Source organism: Rhinopithecus roxellana, chromosome 6, assembly GCF_007565055.1.
Source record: "Rhinopithecus roxellana isolate Shanxi Qingling chromosome 6, ASM756505v1, whole genome shotgun sequence".
In the NCBI taxonomy this organism is placed as follows: domain Eukaryota; kingdom Metazoa; phylum Chordata; class Mammalia; order Primates; family Cercopithecidae; genus Rhinopithecus; species Rhinopithecus roxellana.
Genome location: NC_044554.1, coordinates 65,183,788 through 65,202,539, shown reverse-complemented (window position 1 = coordinate 65,202,539; position 18,752 = coordinate 65,183,788). Strand labels below are relative to the sequence as shown.

General features: G+C 46.1%; 1 protein-coding gene across 1 annotated transcript in view; it reads left to right on the top strand.

The window, feature by feature from the left end:
- The window catches only part of SND1 (staphylococcal nuclease and tudor domain containing 1), a 447,074-nt gene that overhangs the window by 384,842 nt on the left and 43,480 nt on the right, over positions 1 to 18,752 (top strand). The gene's annotated exons all lie outside the window — the stretch shown is intronic.

Sequence of the window (18,752 nt, the reverse complement as noted above, 5' to 3'; positions counted from 1 at the left end):
GCTCCCGGCGCCCTCAGTGGCCGCGCCGCCAGCGGACTGCTGCAGCGGCGTGAGGAGCGGGGGTCGCGGCTGCGGGAAACGCTCCGGAGCCCGGGAACATAGTCCCCGCTGGCTAGCGGCGACGGCGGCAACAGCGGGGCTCCTGTGCGCGGCGCCCACCGTCTCCTCCTCGCGCCGGGCTCGCGGTGTTGCAGGCGGCAGCCACGCAGACTGCTCTCTCATCCTTTTGTCCTTCAGTCAGAACGTGAATGTACTGCTGACGCATACTGTTCTGGGAGAAGATTAGCGTGATGCAGTGCTCTTATGTATTAGCGCTGCTCCCCCTCCGCCGGCTGCCTCGCGGGGTTAACGCCGGCGCCTTCCAGCGCCGCGCCGGCCGGCGCCGCGCAGCCCCGCGCCTCGGGCCGCCCGTCCGTCTTCCTCCTTCCTTCCTCCTCTCTTCCTCTCTCTTCCCCTCCCCCCTCCCCCCTCCCCGGGCCGCTTCCTCCCCGCCCCCTCTAGACGAGCGGAGCGGGGCCAGGGCGAGCGAGCTGGAGTGAGCGTCAAGTGAGGGGCCGCGCGCAAGTCGCAGGCGTTCGCAGCTATTTTGGGCTGGTCGGAGGGAGCCGTTGGGTGGCCGCTGATAGGCTGGAGCGGCGCGGGGCTGCGGCGGGAGAGCCCTCACCGGCCCCCGCCCTCTGGCCCGCACCCAGCGCCCCCTGGCTCTGGAGAGCGGGGCTCAGGGGCCCGGCGGCCCGCAGCGGGGCCGCTGCAGTTGGCCTGCCTCCCGCCCGGCCCGCGTCATCCTCACCCCCGCCGACTGCTGACGGGGCGCCTCGCCGCGCCGCCGGGGCCGTGGACTCGCGCTCGGAGTTCGGAACTGCGTGGTGGGGACTCGGGGGAGGGCGGTGGGGGCCACGAGGCGCCCAGGACCGAGAGCCCCGGCTTCGCTGCTGCACTGCCGCCGGCCCCTCTTTCGCTCTGCCTCACCCCTCTTGGGTTCTCACTGGGGCTTTAAATGAGAGTTTCCTTAATGAGGGTTGCGGGGGCGGGAAACAGTGGCAGGAATGACCAAGTGCGACGAGCTGGGGAATGACAACCTGGGACAGCACAGAGGCCGGCAGGAAGGATTGAGGTGAACTCCCGGAGCCCACGACACAGTCCATTCATTCATGGAGCTGCAGCCGCGGTTTCTCAGTCTTCGCTGGCCGGAGTCGCCCCTTGCCGCTGTGCCCAGAGAACTGGGGGAAGGGAGGCGGGCGGCTGAGCCCCCTACCCGGTGAGCTCGCCAGCCCCTCCTTGGCTAGGACTCTCTGAAAAGAACTGCGTAGCAGCCAGGGGTAGCGATTGGGAGTGGGGGTGGAATTCTTGCTCCTATTTCTGGTAGGAGACCCTAAGGCATTTGACAGACTAGTGTAGGAGAACAGGACTAGGTCAGCTTTTTCCCACCCCCCTGAAAAAAGACTGCCCCTTTCTCTGCCGACTGTGGGTGGGGCAATCTGTAGCTGAGCCCTGGGAAGCCGGTCCAGTAGAATATAACATGGTTTAATATCCCTTCCCTTCAAGAGCTGCCTCCATACTCCTCATCCCCCACCCCTCTCCCAGTGTGATTTCTGGCAGGCTCGCTAGATAAACCCTCATCACCTGCACGTGGGCTGTTGCTTCAGAATGAGGAGGTCCTAGATTTCTCAGCTCTCTGGTTTCTACCACACCCATTTCTTAGTATTGTCTTCTGCCCAGTAACCTGAACCTCATTACGCCATGGAATACTTGAAGTCCTGGAAACGGTTCCTTTGTAAGCAAGTTGGAGTCCCCATTCTTTACCAAGACCTTTCTGTTATCGTTTGCTGTCAAATAATAACCTTGATAGTTTCTATTTATTGAACCCTTACTCTGTCTGTATTCCACTGTTAATATTCTCAGCAACGCTATTATTAATTTTATATGGGTCAAACATGTTGCCTCGGGTCACTAGTAAGTGATAGTGGATTTGAGCCTCAGCATGTCTCAGATGTCAATGAACTTGGGTGTGGAAGTGATTCCCCAAAGTATTCTCCCAGTGGGATGAGAACTCAGGTTTCATTCATCCACTTCAATCGTCATTTACTGGAATGCTTATCTACTATGTGCCATCCACCATACCAAGTACTTGTATCTGTTCTTGTTTAATCTTCATTTACCCAGTGAAAGTAATTGCCACACTTGTCTCCATTTCATAGATGGAGGGCACTTAGCTCAGGCAGGCAAATAACTTGCCCAAGGTCATATACTAGAAAATGACAGAGCCAACCTTTCCATTCAGCCTTCAAACCGTGAGTCCGATGTTTTTATCACTAACAAGAATGCCCGCTGTGTCCACTCTGCATAGAGTAAATGGTGGAGGCAAGTGGAGGGGGGAGGAGGGAGAGACTGTAGGAAAGTTCAGTTAAGGATGTGTCAGAGAAGTAAGATGAAGGGTAGGAGATGGGCTAAGAAAATGAACTCTCATCAAGAAGAATACGGGAGACATGGAGGTAAGTCAAACCCTGATACTAGGGTTTAGTTCCATCCGGGCTCCTTAGCAGCCCTTTTTATGTCTTGATTGAAACCCCATCTGCATATCTTCAGTCTCAAGCAGGACACTACCATCTAGTAGACTCAAATGTGAACCTAGCCTGACAGGACTGCGGAGGACACTCAGACTTTCTGGTGAAAGGTTCTCTTCCTTTATAGCTGGCACCAACCTAGTAGAGTCGTCTGTTGCCTGAGGAGACCCCTGGCCAGGGTCTGGATGGCAACGATTAAGTATGACTATCCCTCCTTCCTCAGGCAACAGGGGCTCTGCCTGGGCTGGTCCCCTGCTACTGTGGGCAAACTCAAACCCTGTCTGTTCAGCTCCAGGCTCCACAGATGAAAGCTGCTGCCCTGCACTGTAAAGGTGGATGAAAGTGGGGGCCGATTTGGGTCAGGCCAGTACTTAGTAATGAGGTTGTCTCTCAGTAAATATTTGTGACTGCCATCCATGAAGGTGACTATGCCCAAGCTCTGTCGAGCTCTACACCAGGCTGCTTTGCCCCTGTGAGCCAACTGGGCCAGGAAAGCACCACTGAACCTACTAACTGGACTACAGAGGAGGCTGTGGGGCCATCGTTGCACAGAGCCCTTCTGAGCTGTAAGTGGGACTGCAGCCTCTCATTTTGGTAACCCAAGTACCATCTAGCCATGGCTTCTTGCCCCTCACAGCCCCTGGCTCTGACTGCTTCTTGGATTTGGAATGGTGCCACCAAGGAATAAGAAGGGAAGAAGCCTACTTAAACCCTAAGAGAAAGAGACACTGGATTCAGATTGTTTTCACTTGCAGTTTCACACAGGGAGACTCCTGTGATAAAGCCAGAGAGAGCTAAAAAAGCCAGCAGTGATTGGGCAAGGCCTGTGTCAGTAACCTGGTATTGTAGAATGAGCCCTGTGCTAAGTTTGGGATACCTGAGTTCTAGTCCCCTTTCTGCCACTGATTAGACATGTGACAAACCTTAAAATAGCTCTAAACATCGGTTTTTCCATTTATAAAATCAAGGAAATGGATTAGAAAGTTTCTTACCATTCTCTTAGTCCATGATTCCTGCCCCATCTCAGATATGTAGTTCTATGAAGAAGGTTGATCCTTTGGGATTGTAGCCAAGTCTTGGAAATGGGCCACAAACTTAAGTGAGAATGCTTTTGTCATTTAATCTAGAGATGCACAGTGCCTTACCTTGCCGAGCAGAGCAAATCGGACTGTGTTTTCCCAGCTACTAAAAAGACACACAGATCACAGAATGTTAAGCTAAAATGGACCTTGGAGATTATCTGGATTTAATCTCTCACTTTACAGATGTCACTAATGAAGCTCAGAGAGGCACAGTGACTTACCTAAAGCTACATGACTAATTAGTATCAGAGACTGTCCTTTCTGACCTCAGTTCCTCAGTCAAAATGACAATGTATGGCTAATTGGCTTTTAAACCTGGGCCTTGAAGATATTTCCAAATACCTGTCTTCTGTGGGCTTGTATGCCAGTGCAACTATACTTTGCTGGATTGGGATAAAGAAGAGTCTTCAATAGCACCTGTCTGCACTTCCTAGTGACTTTGGGTCCCCAATAGAAAATGAGAGAAATGGTCATCTAGAGGACCCAGGACTGTCCCACCCAGCCAGGATAATTGGGTTCCTAGTAAAGCCCAGGGCTAGACCACTCCCCAAACCTGATATGCATCCCTGAGGCATTATCCTGAGCAGCCACTAGATGTCCATAATGCCTCATAGGGTGTTCCAGGAGTGAGTAGTCTTTGACTGGGTATCATTTTGCCACCAAATAGGCTTTGGGGCCCCTTTTAAGGGTAGGTCGGTCCATCAGTAGTAGGAACAGAACCGGAGCAAAGACATAGAAGGAATTTGGGAAACTAGAAAGAAAAAAGTAGTATGGAAATTGCCCTCCACAAAGGGAAGGAAAGATATCAATTGGTGAATCAGTAATAATAAAAAGAAGGAATGGTCTACATGGAAATAGTCACTGCCTTCTTTCCAAGGTAATGAACAGGTGTGTGTGTGTGTGTGTGTGTCTGTCTGTCTGTCTTAGTTCCACCCACGTGTGCAAACACCCATCAGGGACAACTAGCCATGAATTTTCTGTTTAATAAGTAAATTCAGAATTGCAAAAGGAAGGTTATTTTTCTTGCCTGTGATCCCATAGTGAGGCTGGCTGTGCCATTACTACCCACAGTCATAAAGGGAATGGATTTTATTCCTGGAGCCTGATGATTCAAGGCAAGACAGCTGTTCTAGAGTTACCCACTCTTCTGAGTGTGCTTAGAATCTTTTCCCCCAAGGACTGAGCTCTTTAAGGAAGTCAGAAGGGAGTGGACAGTAAAAGATAAAAAAGCATTCTCCCTCCAGGTCCCATCAAGAGCAATTTTTTAAAACCTTGGCTAAGAAAAGACACACTGCTTAATACAAATGGTAAAGAGCTATAGAATGGAAAGGCCTTTCCCACTCCTCTGAGTTTCCAGGGCTTAGAGTTTCTTTGTGGGCTGTCAGGTTCGCGTGATGGGGAAAACCTCCCAGCTAGCACTCTGCCTCCTCTTTTGGAGTAGTTTGCACGGGTTCTAGCCACAGTCACTTACATGCTCAAATTGAAAAGAGAGGTTCAGCTGGGAGTCTTGAAAATGCACTTCTGCAGGTACACTGGCCCATTCCAGGCCCTTGTGACTTTTCCTCTTTAGTTGCCCGTGTATAGCAGTAACAGTGGTTTTAATAGCAACATTTACTGCAGCGTTGATAGGTACTTGGTACTGGGTTAAGTTACACAGATTTACTCCTCACAACAGCTCTGTGAGATGAGTACCATCAGATTTCCCCATTTTGCAGATGAATTTAAGAAGTGTTCTCAGGATCACAGAACTGATGAGTGACTAAATTTGTTTCTTGAGGCTGCCATAACAAATCACCACATAGTTGGTGCAGGGCTGCACTCCCTCCAGAGGTCCTAGGAGAGAACCATTCCTTGCCTCTTGCCCCTGCCAGCTTCTGGTGGCTGTCAGCATTCCTTGATTTATAGCTGTATCACTTCATTCTCAGCCTCCATGGTCACACTGCCTTCTCCTTTTCTGTCTGCCTCTCTCCTCTTGGTGACTTATAAGGACACCTGTCATCGGATTTAGGGCCTACCTGGATAATCCAGGATGATCTCATTATCTCAAGATTCTTAATTTAAATGGGTCTTTGCAGACATAATTTTCAAATAGGTTAAGTGTCGCAGGGTTCTGGGAATGAGGAGGTACCTGTATTTTTCTGGGGGCTCATTCAGCCCATTACAGTGATAGAGCCAGGTTTCAGTCTCAGTGTAGAGCCCAAACTCAACCACTGTGATGCTGTGATGTGCCATTTAAGAGGAACGGGAAAGGGACAATGCATCTGATAACCAACAGGTGACTTCCACACACCTGTGCCTGTGAAGGGTAGGGGAGCCAAACAGGAGTTGTGTGGCTGTTGAGTCTTCCCACTGGGAAGGGAGAGAGTCTCTCAATCAGGAAACATCACATGAGCCGAGAGAAGGGAGCAGGCTGACAAGACACACTCAGGAGAAATCTCTCTTATTTTCTGTTTCTTTCTGATTCCATTCTTAATGGTTTTCTCACTTTCCCTTTACATTATCTCTAGATTTTATCCCAAAGATACTGGAACACTTAAGCATTTACCAGTAGAAACACCAAAAGTACCTCCTGCGTTGTCACCAAATTTGGCTCCACTGTATCTAATTCTTAGAAATTTTGAGCTTCATGTTCATTGGAGATTAAGGGATACCTCCAGATCAGGGCCAGCAGGTACAGATGTGGAACTAAGAGCTGTGGATAGAGAGACTTCCCAGGCATCTCAAATATAAATGTGATCATTAATCCATGCCTATGCTTACAATTAGCCTCTTCACAGACACACAGTGTATTCTTAAAATTATTCAGATTTTGGTTGGAGGAAACAAAACTATTTTTTCCCAAATGGACTAATACAAAATTTGCCACATAAGAGCACATGCATGTCTGTGTGTGTGGATGCTAGTGGGCATTGTAGCGTACTGGTAGGTGCAAAGCACCTCTGGAGTCAAACAGACCTGAGTTTAAACCCCAGTTCTGCCTCTTACATACCATGTATATATAAGTTAGTTGTTTAAGCCCCCGATTCTTCACATGTAAAGTGGTATTAATAACTTTTTTCATGGTATTGTTGAACTAGAAGCAAGTAAAGGAAATCTTAATCTCAGCAAATAGTGATGGTGGTATCATCTATTATTTTCTTATGTGGAAACCAGTATAGAAGAGGCTGTCTTGTTCAAAGTCAGTTATTGAGGGAATTATTTTCTTCTAGATACCTGCTCTTGTTATTGCACCTAATTTATAACTTGCAATTCTTCATTTAAGGTATGAGATGTTTTTCATTGTTTGTTTTTAACAGTTACTGGGTGGGGTTGTTGGTTTTTTTTAATTTTGAGGTAATTTTAGACTTACAGACAGGTCAAAAATAGTACTGAGTTCCCATATGTGCTTCACCCAGCTTTCTCTTATGTGAGTTAATATATTACATAACCACAGAACATTTATTCAAAACTAAGAAATTAATCTATTCAAGACACAGATTTTTACACTTGCCCTCTTCAGGCTCTTCTCCATAGCAACCAAAGTGATCTTTGTGACAGTAGATCAGATTATGTTATTGATTTGCTTAAAATGCCCCAGTGTCTTCCTCTCATAGTTTGAGTAACAACCATACTGCTTCCCATGGCCCACAGGCCCTAAGCCTTTGTTGCTGCCTGCACCTCTGCCCTCAGGTTTTATTGTCTTCCTCCTCATTCCCTGCACTTCAGTTCTACTGGTCTTCTTTCTCTTCCTGGAATACTCTTATGTGGTTCTCCCCGTTAAAGCCTTTACTCTTTCTTCAACCTAAAATGTTCCCCCACATCTTCAGGTGGCTGTCCTGTCCAGAGTAGCCCCACTCATCACAGTCATATCACCCAGCTTTATTTGTCTCATTTTATTTTCCATTATCTGAAATTGTCTTGTTTATGGGCTGTATATTATGCATCCCCACAAGAACAGAGGCCCCTCCATCTTGTTTCCAATACCTAGACCATAGCAGTGAGTTTATTATTTCAGAGGGATGAGGACTGTTTTTGCTGTCCCATGTGGGTAAGAGCTCAGGCCTTCCTAATTTTATCGATAGCCCTAGCCCTACCCTGCTCTACTTACATTCTTTGAAGAAGCAGGTAAAAAATTGCTAGCCTGATTTTTTTTTTAATACTAGAAAAATGAGGGAGAATCCTAGTGACCTTAAGGTGTCTCCAGTTCTCAATTTTTAGAATTCCTAGCCCTTTGCTGGCAGATTTATGAAGGAGAGTTTTATGGATGTACCATAAAGGCTCACAGGTTCTTGGCAGTTGTGAATATGTGAGGAGTGAGCATTGGTGCACAAATACACGTTATCTGTGCTCATGTACACATAAGCCTGTCATTTTCAAATTGGCTAAAGTGCATTTTCTCCAAAGGGAGTGGGGGCTGTTGAGCCTGAAATAGGGAACACCAGGACAGTAAGATCAAATGCTTTGAAAATGGCTGTGCCAACACTTTCTGCTAATTAAAGAATGTTAGGACAATCACCACTAGCAGCAGTAAAGGGCGCCCCATTACCTCGCTTTATGGAGAGCTGGGTAAATTTAAAGGCAGCTATAAATATCCCACTGAGTGCCAGAACTGTAGGACAGTCTGCAGGTACCTGCTGGGCAAGGAGAGGAGCCCAGAGCTTCTGGTCCGCTCTGTCCAGGGCCCACATCTCTGTTACCTGTCAGTCCCCAAATTTTGCTTGACTGAAGAACAATTCCATCAACAAACCCTTAATTTAAAAACACTCGGAGAGACAGCAAACAGCTGTGTGTTGAGTCTGTCTGGGAGCCCAGACCACCTGGGTCCTTCTCCAGCTTTGTCAGTGACTTTCTTTTCCTTTTGCCTGGATGGAAGATGTTTCTTCATGTTGTGATTTTGTTTCCTTGAAACATGAGGTGTGTCACAGAAATTTAAAAAAAAAAAAAAAAAAAAAAAAATCCAGGTGCAGTGGCTTATGCCTGTAATCCCAGCACTTTGGGAGGCCAAAGTGGGGGAATCGCTTCGCTTGAGCCTGGGAGGAGGAGGTTGTAGTGAGCCGAGATTGCACCACTCACTCCAACTCTGGTCATCAAACAGAGCAAGGTCCTATCTTAAAAAAAAAAAAAAAAAGTGACATGGTTTAAGACCTTTCTCCTGGGAATATTCTAGAGCCCCTTAGCTGAGCAAACTCTGTGTTCCAGAGAAAATTTTAGCACCTGTAAAGTGGGAACAAAATGGGAACATACTTTTTATACTTAGCCTACAGAATTTCTGACTCAATTAAAGATTTTTACTAAGCTTGGAACTTTCTCCATGTTTTAAATCTATTCAATTTGGCTTGAAACCTATTATGTCCTTTTCTGGGGTTTCTTCTTGTATCTCTTCCATGGCCTCCAAGCTGTTCTAATCCGTTGGTTTGTAGAGTGGTGCCACATTGGCACTGCCTCCTCTCTACCACCTTTCTTGATCTATTGTTCATTTTCTTTAGATATCAGCATCTGTGGCCATCAAGTTGCCTTGCACAGTTTGCTAATTGTTTTCGATTGTATGCCTCCAGCTTGGGCTGTGGTTAGGATTTTCCTGTTGTAATAGTCCACTCAATACTGGCCTAGTAGCATGAGTTCCTTGGCTTGTTCATTTGTCTCATCTAAGGAGTTCCAGGGAGATGATTACGGGACCCATAATAGAAATGTGGGCTTACGGGACCCATAATAGAAATGTGGGCTTGAACTTTGTCTCTCTGTAACTGGTACTCTTCATCCCACCCCTTCCCATCTTTGAGCAAAAGGACAAGCACTTTACTTTAAAAGCGGAGGGGGCTCCAGTGCAGGGGCTTCTGTCTATAATCCTAGCACTACAGGAGGTCAAGGCTGGAGGATCACTTGAGCCCAGGAGTTTGAGATTAGCCTGGGCAATATAGTGACACCCCCTATCTCTAAAATAATAACAATTTAAAAAATAAGAAGTAGAGGGGAGTGCAGCATTGGGAACACCAGGAGACCAGCCCAGCGCCCACACCACTGGCTTCCCCATGAGTCATCAGACAACCAGTGGGTGAATTGGCTAACACCCAGGTTCCTGGATGCTGCATTCCTTTTTTATTATGACTTGAATTTCTTCAGGAGTTAGATCTATCGAGCCTCCAATCTGCTCTTGCTCCATGTTTTTAGATGCAACTCTATCTGCAAGTGCTTCCAGTGGAAAATCACGTTTATATCTAGAGGAATTGGGGATAGGTGAATATGATCTAAAGGTGCTAGAACTCTCAGCTCCTCTATCAGATTTAGAAGGGACTGAGAATTTCCCCAGTTTGTTGGTTGGCTAAATGGTCTATTCATATACTACATACTCTCTCACATTTACGTACTGAGTTTCTCTCATACAGCTCTGAAGTTGGCTAGAACTGACAGGTAGATTTGTTTGCTTATTTCTTTTTAACCATGGGTAACACGACCACCTTGAAACTTGTTCTGCCTTATCCCAACACCACTCCAAGCCATGAATCCCCATCTTTCAATGTTTGCCTCACTACCAGCCAAGAATGCTAAGCAGGGTGTTCTGGGGAACCTTTCATCTTGGTCTACTTTAAACTATTTCTCTGATGAACACCAGACTGAAATGGCTCTGATTCTGATGGGGAGTGCTAAATCCCCAGCCTTTGTGGAACTACCAGCTGGGGATCTGAGGGGTCTCCTACCATGATGCCTAGACACTGGCAGCCTGGCTAGAAGAGCTCTCATTCTCTATCACTTTCTTGGTGACTAGGGACAGTTTGTATGGCAGCCCAGTAAGGCTACTTGATTTGTATTCAGTGCACAAACCCTGAAAAAAAAACCCGTGAGGAGCCCTGCCAGCCAGCAACTCTGAGAGGATGCTTTGTGTGAGTGAGCAGTATCTGAGATGGACAGGGACTCTCCGCCTTCCCTTGAAAACAGCCTCTCTGGCCCAGCAACTTATTGGTGCTTTGGATCTGGCACAGAGCTCCTGGGGATCCCTCCCCAAGAGGAGACCATCTTGGGATCCCATATGCATTGAGCAACTTACACCCCATCCTTCCTGCCCTGGCTTCTGGCAGTCAGCCTCCATGAGCCAGTCAGCAAGATCCATTCAAGGTGGTGCCCATGTACGTAAGAGAGACAGTAAGTGGAAAAGGGGGAAGATGAACATGAACATGAACAGACTAACCGGCCAACAAACTGGGGATGTTGTCATTCTTCTCAGACGCCTACGAAGGCTGTAGCTTCTGCTCAGCACTGCTGCCCTTCCTGCCAGACTGGTCCTTCCCTCTGTCCCCAAGCAAGAGCTATGGTACCCTGAACCTGTTTGATTTCCTAACCCATTAAAGCTTTCTTTTGCTTCTATTATCTGAAAAGGGGCAGAAATAAGAATTCTGCTCCAGAACATCTGGTAGCTGCAAGGTAAAATTCTTTATCAAATTGAGACCAAGAGGTGTTCCTGCCTGATAGGAGACCAGGCCTGTCAGCACCACCACCAACCCTGTCCTGTTTTTAATGCCACTGGAGGAGTTGGCTCCTGCCAGCTGCTATCTGAGTCTGTCTCTTTTAAAGCGTTTTTCGTTATTAATGAGTTTTCTAAACACATAACCTTGACTCACTTGCTTAGGTGAACAAGACCATTCTCATATGTACTGTTTTATGTGAAGGAAAAGAATTAAGTGGGTATTGAAGAACTTTCTGAGGGCTCACGCATACTTGAGAACCTAGGAGACAGCATCACTGGCACATGAATGGCAGGCTGGGCTTAGTCTTCGCCCCCTAAACATCTCCATCTTAGGCCACATCTCTTTGTGGGAAAAGCCAAAGAGGGTGGCTGAAGTTTGTTTAATCAGGTGCCCATCTCAGAGGTTACACCAGTTCTCGCCTCTCATATTTAAGTGATGCTGGTTTCTTTTAATACCAGCCTCATCTTTGCCAAATTAAAACCCTGCTTGTATCTTGTTTGCCCTAATTATTTTGAATTTAGTCCATCATCAATAATATATATGTCATAAGGCCAAGGCGGGCAGATTACTTGAGGTCAGGAGTTCGAGACCAGCTTGGCCAACATCTGTAATTCCAGCTGTGCATCTGTAATCCCAGCTACTTGGGAGGCTAAGGTGGGAGAATCACTTGAACCCCAGAAGCAGAGGCTGCAGTGAGCTGAGATTGTGCCACTGCATCTAGCTGGGTGACAAAGGGAGACTCCGTCTCAAAAGAAAAAAAATTGTTTTGTATATATAAATTTATATATCTGAAATATATAAATAGTGGTGTTGACAGGCCTTGTCTCTTATCAGGCAGGAACACCTCTTGGTCTCAATTTGATAAAGAATTTTACCTTGCAGCTACCAGATGTTCAGGAGCAGGATTCTTATCTCTGCCCCTTTTCAGATTACATCTCTTTATATATATATTTATATATGTGTGTGTGTGTATATGTGTATAAATACACACACATATAATAAACATGGCAACACTTAGAGTGTCTATTAAATAGGACAATGTAACCAAACAAATATTTTTCTTCCATTTTATTTTAGAAGCCTTTAGAAAAGGGATAGTGCAGAGAGAAGGGTTGTGGGCCTGAGAGAGGCTGTGTCTGGGGACAGAAGGTAGCAGAGTGGGAATAAAGATGGAGCCCCAGCCAAGGACTTTACTCTAGACTCATTGCTTTCAGATCCGGGTATGTGGAGGAGAAGAAAACCCAAGGAAATGTTTCCATTTGGCTGAAGGAGAGTTTTCTCCAGACCCACCTCCTATCTTAAGTGTCCTGTCGCCACACTTGGGCAAATGGCACTTGTGGTTTGTGTGTTATCATTTCTGTACTCGGTGTGGTCAAGGAGCTTTGCAGCCCTGACATGTAGCACAGAAAGATTTATTCAGGCCGCATCCACAAAGGGACAGACAGACTCCTAAAGAATCAGGCTTTGTAGACAAATGCAGCCCTGCCTGATTTCCAGAGACCTTTGTCCCCTGGGATAGGTTGGGTGAGCAGAAAATCTGAAACCAATGGCTAGAAAACTGTTTACCACAGAATTTCCTGTATGGGTCCCATACGTGTACAACACGCCTTGAAAATTTTTTCTTCCTTGCTCTTACCTTGCTGAAATCATTCATTGCTTTTACAACAAAGAAAATAATCAAAAAGCATTTAGAATAAAAAAGGAGCTCATCTTCTTCTCCCCCTCTTCCCCCCCCCCGGTCTCCGCCCCACCACACACACACACATACGCACACACCTTTTATCCCTCTTCTCATTCCTACTCCTAAACAACTTAAGAGAATCTTCAAGTTTAAGCCATTTTTGAAATGGCTTTGCTCTCATCCCTGGAGGTGTAACAGCCTTTTCTCATTTAGTACTTTATTTTTCCAGATAGTTCATATGGAGTGGAAGGAACATACTCTATCTTTTCTGTGTTGATGGATCGTGTTCAGTTGTATACATTTGTCTCTGAGGCCTGCTAATGCCATTTGAGTTTCTAAAATCCTTATTTTTGCAAATCCATTTGTGTCCTGGGTTTAGCTCCCGATTATAGGATTAGCAGAGATTATAGGGTCTGTCTGATGCCTTCTCCAAGCTTTGTATCAGATTTATGGCTATGAATTGAGAAGTTTGCACATAGATAACATGGAAACTAAAGGCAGATACGGGCTGATGGGAGAAAAAAGCAAAAGGAGCTCTTATAAAGAATTGGAGTAGTTATCAGGCCAGATATTTGGATCAGAACCAGTTAAGAACCTGAAAACACCAACTTTCTGTTTCTTGACTTCACAGCTGTGCTGGGCTGCCTGTTCCCTCTTTTCCAGAACAGTTTTCCATGGACCCTGACTGTGCCTTCTCCCCACCCCACCCAATGGCTGCCCCCAGAATAGAGCTCTAAGCCATGCTCCAGCCCTCTGGGTGGCATCCTTTGCTAAGAGGGCTCTCTCCTGTCATCAGCAGTCCCTATGGCCTCTATCCTGTCAGTTCTCATTAGACAGCTCTTCTGGTCTACATCGAGGAGCCTGAGAGACTGGAATAAAGGACAGAGATGGGTTTGGAGCACAGAGCAACCCATGCCACTCCAACCCTGTGACACAGAAATATTAGGGGGATTCAGCCACCTAATTTTTTCTGGAAGTGGAAAAAGACATATGTAACTATGGTAAAGACTCATGGGTCACTTTAGGCTATATGTGTTTTATGCTGCAGCACTAGAGTGTAGGAGCAGCTTAATCAGATTTATCATCTCACATAAAAAGTCAGTCCCTAAGTAGGACAGCTCCAGGGGAGGGGTGGTTGGTTTGACTAAGATACGCCCCGTGTCAGAATCAGGCACCTTGGTTCTTTCCCTCTTTCTATCCTGCCGTTCTCTCCCCGTGACCGCAGGTACCTTACTTGGCTGCAAGATGATTGCCATAGCTCCAGGCATTGCATGCTCATACACCAATCTCCAAAGGCAGGAAAAGCATAGTTTCTTGTTTTGTGCCTTTTTAAAAGTTAAAAAAAAAAAAAAAAAAAAAAAAAAAAAAAACCTTCCCCACAAGCGTCTGAGCTGACTTTTACGTCTGATTATCCAGATCTGGATGACACATCCACTCCTAAACCACTATGTGAAACCAGGAAAGGAAACTCTTTTCCCCCGCCCCAATGATTGGCTGAGACTAAGGATTTGGAGGAGGCATGAATTTGGATGTGGAAAAAAAGTTACCTTTTTTTTTTTGGCTGAAACCAGGGTCTTGCTCTATCACCTAGGCTGAAGTACAGTGGCACAGTCATGGCTCACTGGAGCCTCAAACTCCTGAGCTAAAGCAATCCTCCCACCTCAGCCTCCTGCCTAGCTGAGACTACAGATGTGTGCCACCATGCCAGGCTAATTGTTTTTATTTTTTCTAGAGATGGAATCCTGCTATGTTGCCCATACCAGGTTTTTTGGGTGGTTTTTTTTTTTTTTTTTTTTTTTTTTTTTGAGACAGGATCTCACTCACTCCGTCACCCAGGCCAGAGTGCAGTGGCATGATCTCAGCTCACTGCAACCTCCACCTCCCGAGTTCAAGTGATTCCTGCCTCAGCCTCGCAAGTAGCTGGGATTACAGACATGCACTACCACACCAGCTCATTTTTATATTTTTAGTAGAGATGGGGTGTCAGCATGTTGACCAGGCTAGTCTCAAACTCCTAACCTCAGGTGATCTACCCGCCTTAACCTCCCAAAGTGCTGGGATTACAGATGTGAGCCAGTGTGCCCTGCCTCCCATGCTGGTTTTGAAGTTCCATCCTCAAGCAGTCCTCCTGCCTCAGCCTCCCTAAGTGCTGGGATTACAGGCATGAGCCACAGCAGCTAGCGTGTGTCTTTATTTGTGTTAACTGCTGAGATTTACTATTTCCTTTGAATAATTAAGCAGCAAATCCAAGTAAAACTAATTTATCTATTACTTCATCACCAATAGAAATAAAGAATATATTCATATCATATTACAGTAATTATAGGAATTTCAGAATATTGTTTACTTTTATCACTTCTTTGAAACTACAGTAGTTTTTAGAGCTGATGTTAGATCTCTTAGTGTATTATTGATAAAGAAACACATGTACTTATATCCTGATTTCGATGGGTTTTTATAAATATTTTCATAATTTTCACTATAATTGGTTTCCTTTGCAATCCTGAATATTTCATGTATGTAAAAAGATTATTATAATTTAAAGGAGTCCATAGGCTATGCTCAACTGCCAGAGGGGTCCATGGCAAAGAAAATAATTTACACTAGTCAGCATTTTCCAGAGTCACATACGAGAAAAAAGGATGGGCACCTGCCAGCAGGGAAGAGGTGGAAATGGCTGTTGATCAGGCAACCAGTGGACCTTTCCACAGTGAGTGCCTGTGGACTCAGGCAGCCTAAGTGTCGCTCAGTGGTCCCTTCCCTGCTATTGCCCAGCTCCATTTACAGCAGGATCTTCCAAACTTCAGATATTTTTATACCATGCCGGTGCGTTAGCCAAATCCAGGTACCACCTATTATTTCCTTAATATTTTTCTTTAAATCACTGTTCTTTCTGAAATCTCTTTCTTAAAGGAAGCTTTATTAAATGGAAAAATACCACTTACCATAAATGAAAGGAAATCTTAAAAATAAACACATAGAATACAGAACAGTGTTAGTGAATTCTGGCTAAATCCTATTTGCCTGTAAGGCTCTGCTCCTCTTTTGTAAAAGAAATAACTAAAGACGGATTAACTACAAACTGAGACTTTCTCCTTTACATAATCAGAATTGAGAGATCTTTGAGAAGGGTATAACTTAGTTTGTGGTTCCCATTTTGTGCCCTGTCATTGACCCAGCTAAAATAATTCGGTCCCTGGGCAGGTTTAAGATAGACTCCTTGTCTTACAGACTAGTGACCCACCTACAAAGGAAATGAGTTTTGTATGACTTATTGTTTGTGAACCTGCATTTTTTTTTTTTTTTTTTTTTTTTTTTTTTGGAGACGGAATTTCGCTCTTACTGCCCAGGCTGGAGTGCAATGGTGCAATCGTGACTCACAGCAACCTCTTCCTCCTGAGCTCAAGCAATTCTCCTGCCTCAGCCTTCCAAGTAGCTGGGATTACAGGCATGCACCACTATGCCCAGCTAATTTTGTATTTCTAGTAGAGACGGGGTTTCTCCATGTTAGTCAGGCTGGTCTCGAACTCCTGACCTCAGGTGATCCACCCGCCTTGGCCTCCCAAAGTGCTGGGATTACAGGCGTGAGCCACTGCGCCCGGCCGCATCATCTCTTAATGATTGTTTCCTGCATGTTGTAAGAGCTCACAAACCATGTTTTAGTAACTAGTTCTGGAGTTTGGTCTGGGACACACTTAAGGCCTTCTTACCTGTGGTTCGTGGAATTCACTGTCTTTTTGCTCCTTTTTCCCCATGTTTTAAAGCTCAGGGTAGCATTTGGCTGTCTTCATCCTGACAGCTTTTCTTCTGTTCTCTGTGATTCCTGAAAGCATACAGACTGTAATCCAGCAACTATTGGTTAGTTGATTAGGCTTGATATTACTCAGTGGGGACTTTAAGGAGGAAGACATTGGTCTTAACTCTGTGGCAGAAGAGACAGCCACTCTTGGCATAGCCCCAGAGTGCAAAAATAGGCAAACTAGATGAGTGAAGGGCCTAGAAGTCAACTGGCAGAGGGCTGCACCAGAGCAGTTTAGGCCCTGGTCCCAGCAGGATGGGAACATGTGGGTGGCGATAGAACTGAGATGCAACCTCAAGATGCAAAGCCAGGATTAGAATCGGGTGTTTGAGAGTTGGAAGGCAGCTATCTAATTCGTTTGTTTGTTCGTTCGTTCGTTCTTTCGTTTGTTTGTTTGAGACAGCGTCTCACTCTGTCTCCTAGGATAGAGTGCAGTGCTACGATCTCAGCTCACCCCAACTGCCTCTGGGGTTCAAGCGATTCTCGTGCCTCAGCTTCCCAAGCAGCTAGGATTACAGGTGCCTGCCACCACACCCAGCTAATTTTTGTATTTTTAGTAGAGACAGGGTTTCACCATGTTGGCCAGACTGGTCTCAAACTCCTGACCTCAAGTCCGCTCACCTTGGCCTCCCGAAGTGCTGGGATTACAGGCGTGAGCCACTGCACCTGGCCCAAAGGGCAGAGATCTAATTCCATCCCCCATCTGGAGATGAAGCAGCATAAACCCGGAGAAGTTAAGTGGCTACCATAAAGTCACACTGGCGTAAAGGAGTGGCAGAGCTGAGATCTGCCCTGAGCTATTTCCACAGATTATATGAAGTCAGGGGAAATACAGTACACTCCATGCTTCTGTCCACAACGTTAAAATCCATCTGGGGTCACTCTCCTGCCTTCTCCTATACTTTTCTTTTCTGTCCTCACTTCTCATTGCTTTACCCCTTCTTCCTTGTTGTTCTTCCTCTCTTTCTCGCACCAAAGCCAATAAAGACCAGAGTAGCATAACATCTTGAGCCTCCCATCCTCTCTGTAGCTCTGCTTCTCCTGAGCTCTATTCTCTTCTTCCTTGGGCCCTTTAGGGCCTTCTGTTGAAAGTGTAGGAGAGGGTGTTCTTTCGGCAACAGTAAACCTTTGTGCCCTGTGGACTTCCCTTTCTGGAATGCTGTTGCTTATCGGCATCCTTTCTGATACGGACAGATGAGAAGGCAGCAGTGCCCAGCAGGGTCATGGGGAATGCTCCTTTCTTTCCTCTCTCTCACCTCCTCTCAGAGGTTCTCATCACCATGTGCACATGTGCAGTGGGATGTGAGGTCTGCATTTCTCTTCTTCCTCATTCTTTTTTTTTGTTTTGTTTTCTTGCCCCACCAAGACAGAGTCTTGCTCTGTCACCCAGGCTGGAGTGCAGTGGTGTGATCTTAGCTCACTGCAACCTCTGCCTCCCGGGTTCAAGCAATTCTCCTGCCTTAGCCTCCTGAGTAGCTGGGACTACAGGCGCCCACCACCATGCCCAGCTAATTTTTGTATTTTTAGCAGAGACAGGGTTTCACCATGTTGGCCAGGCTGGTCTCAAACTTCTGACCTTGTGATCTGCCCTTCTTGGCCTCCCAAAGTGCTGGGATTATGGGCATGAGCCACCGCACCTAACTATCTTCTTCCTCATTCTTACCTGGACTTCAGAGAATGCAAGAGGCAGAAGCTCTGGGAGACCCTGAGATCACAGCTTCAGACTCCAAATTGGAACTGGCAGTGATTTTTTTTTTTTCTTTTTTTTCTTTTTTTTTTTCCAGTTCAGGAAACCTTGTTGAGAAAGACAGGCTGACACTTGCTGACTACACTTTGCAGAATTTCTCCTTAAGCTCTGTTAGTTGTGTTCATGTTTACACATTGAGTGTGCCTTGTGGGCATTTGTGGGCATGTTTGCATGTGAGTGTGTTGTGATGCCAGAGCAAGCCTTATGCATGACGCTTCAATTGAGTCACTTTTCTTAATGGTTTGAAACGATAAATGTTACTGTCTTTGAGTTAAGTGGTTCAATTAGCACTGATTGGAAAGAGTGGGATGAACTGGGAAAAACGCGCAGCCTTGGGAACAGAGGGAGGGAAGGTGTTACCCCTGAAAACAGCTTCTCAGTGGTGGCCTGTCCAGCTGCAGTGGCTGTGGAGAATACTACTGGGACCAGTTTTTGTTTTG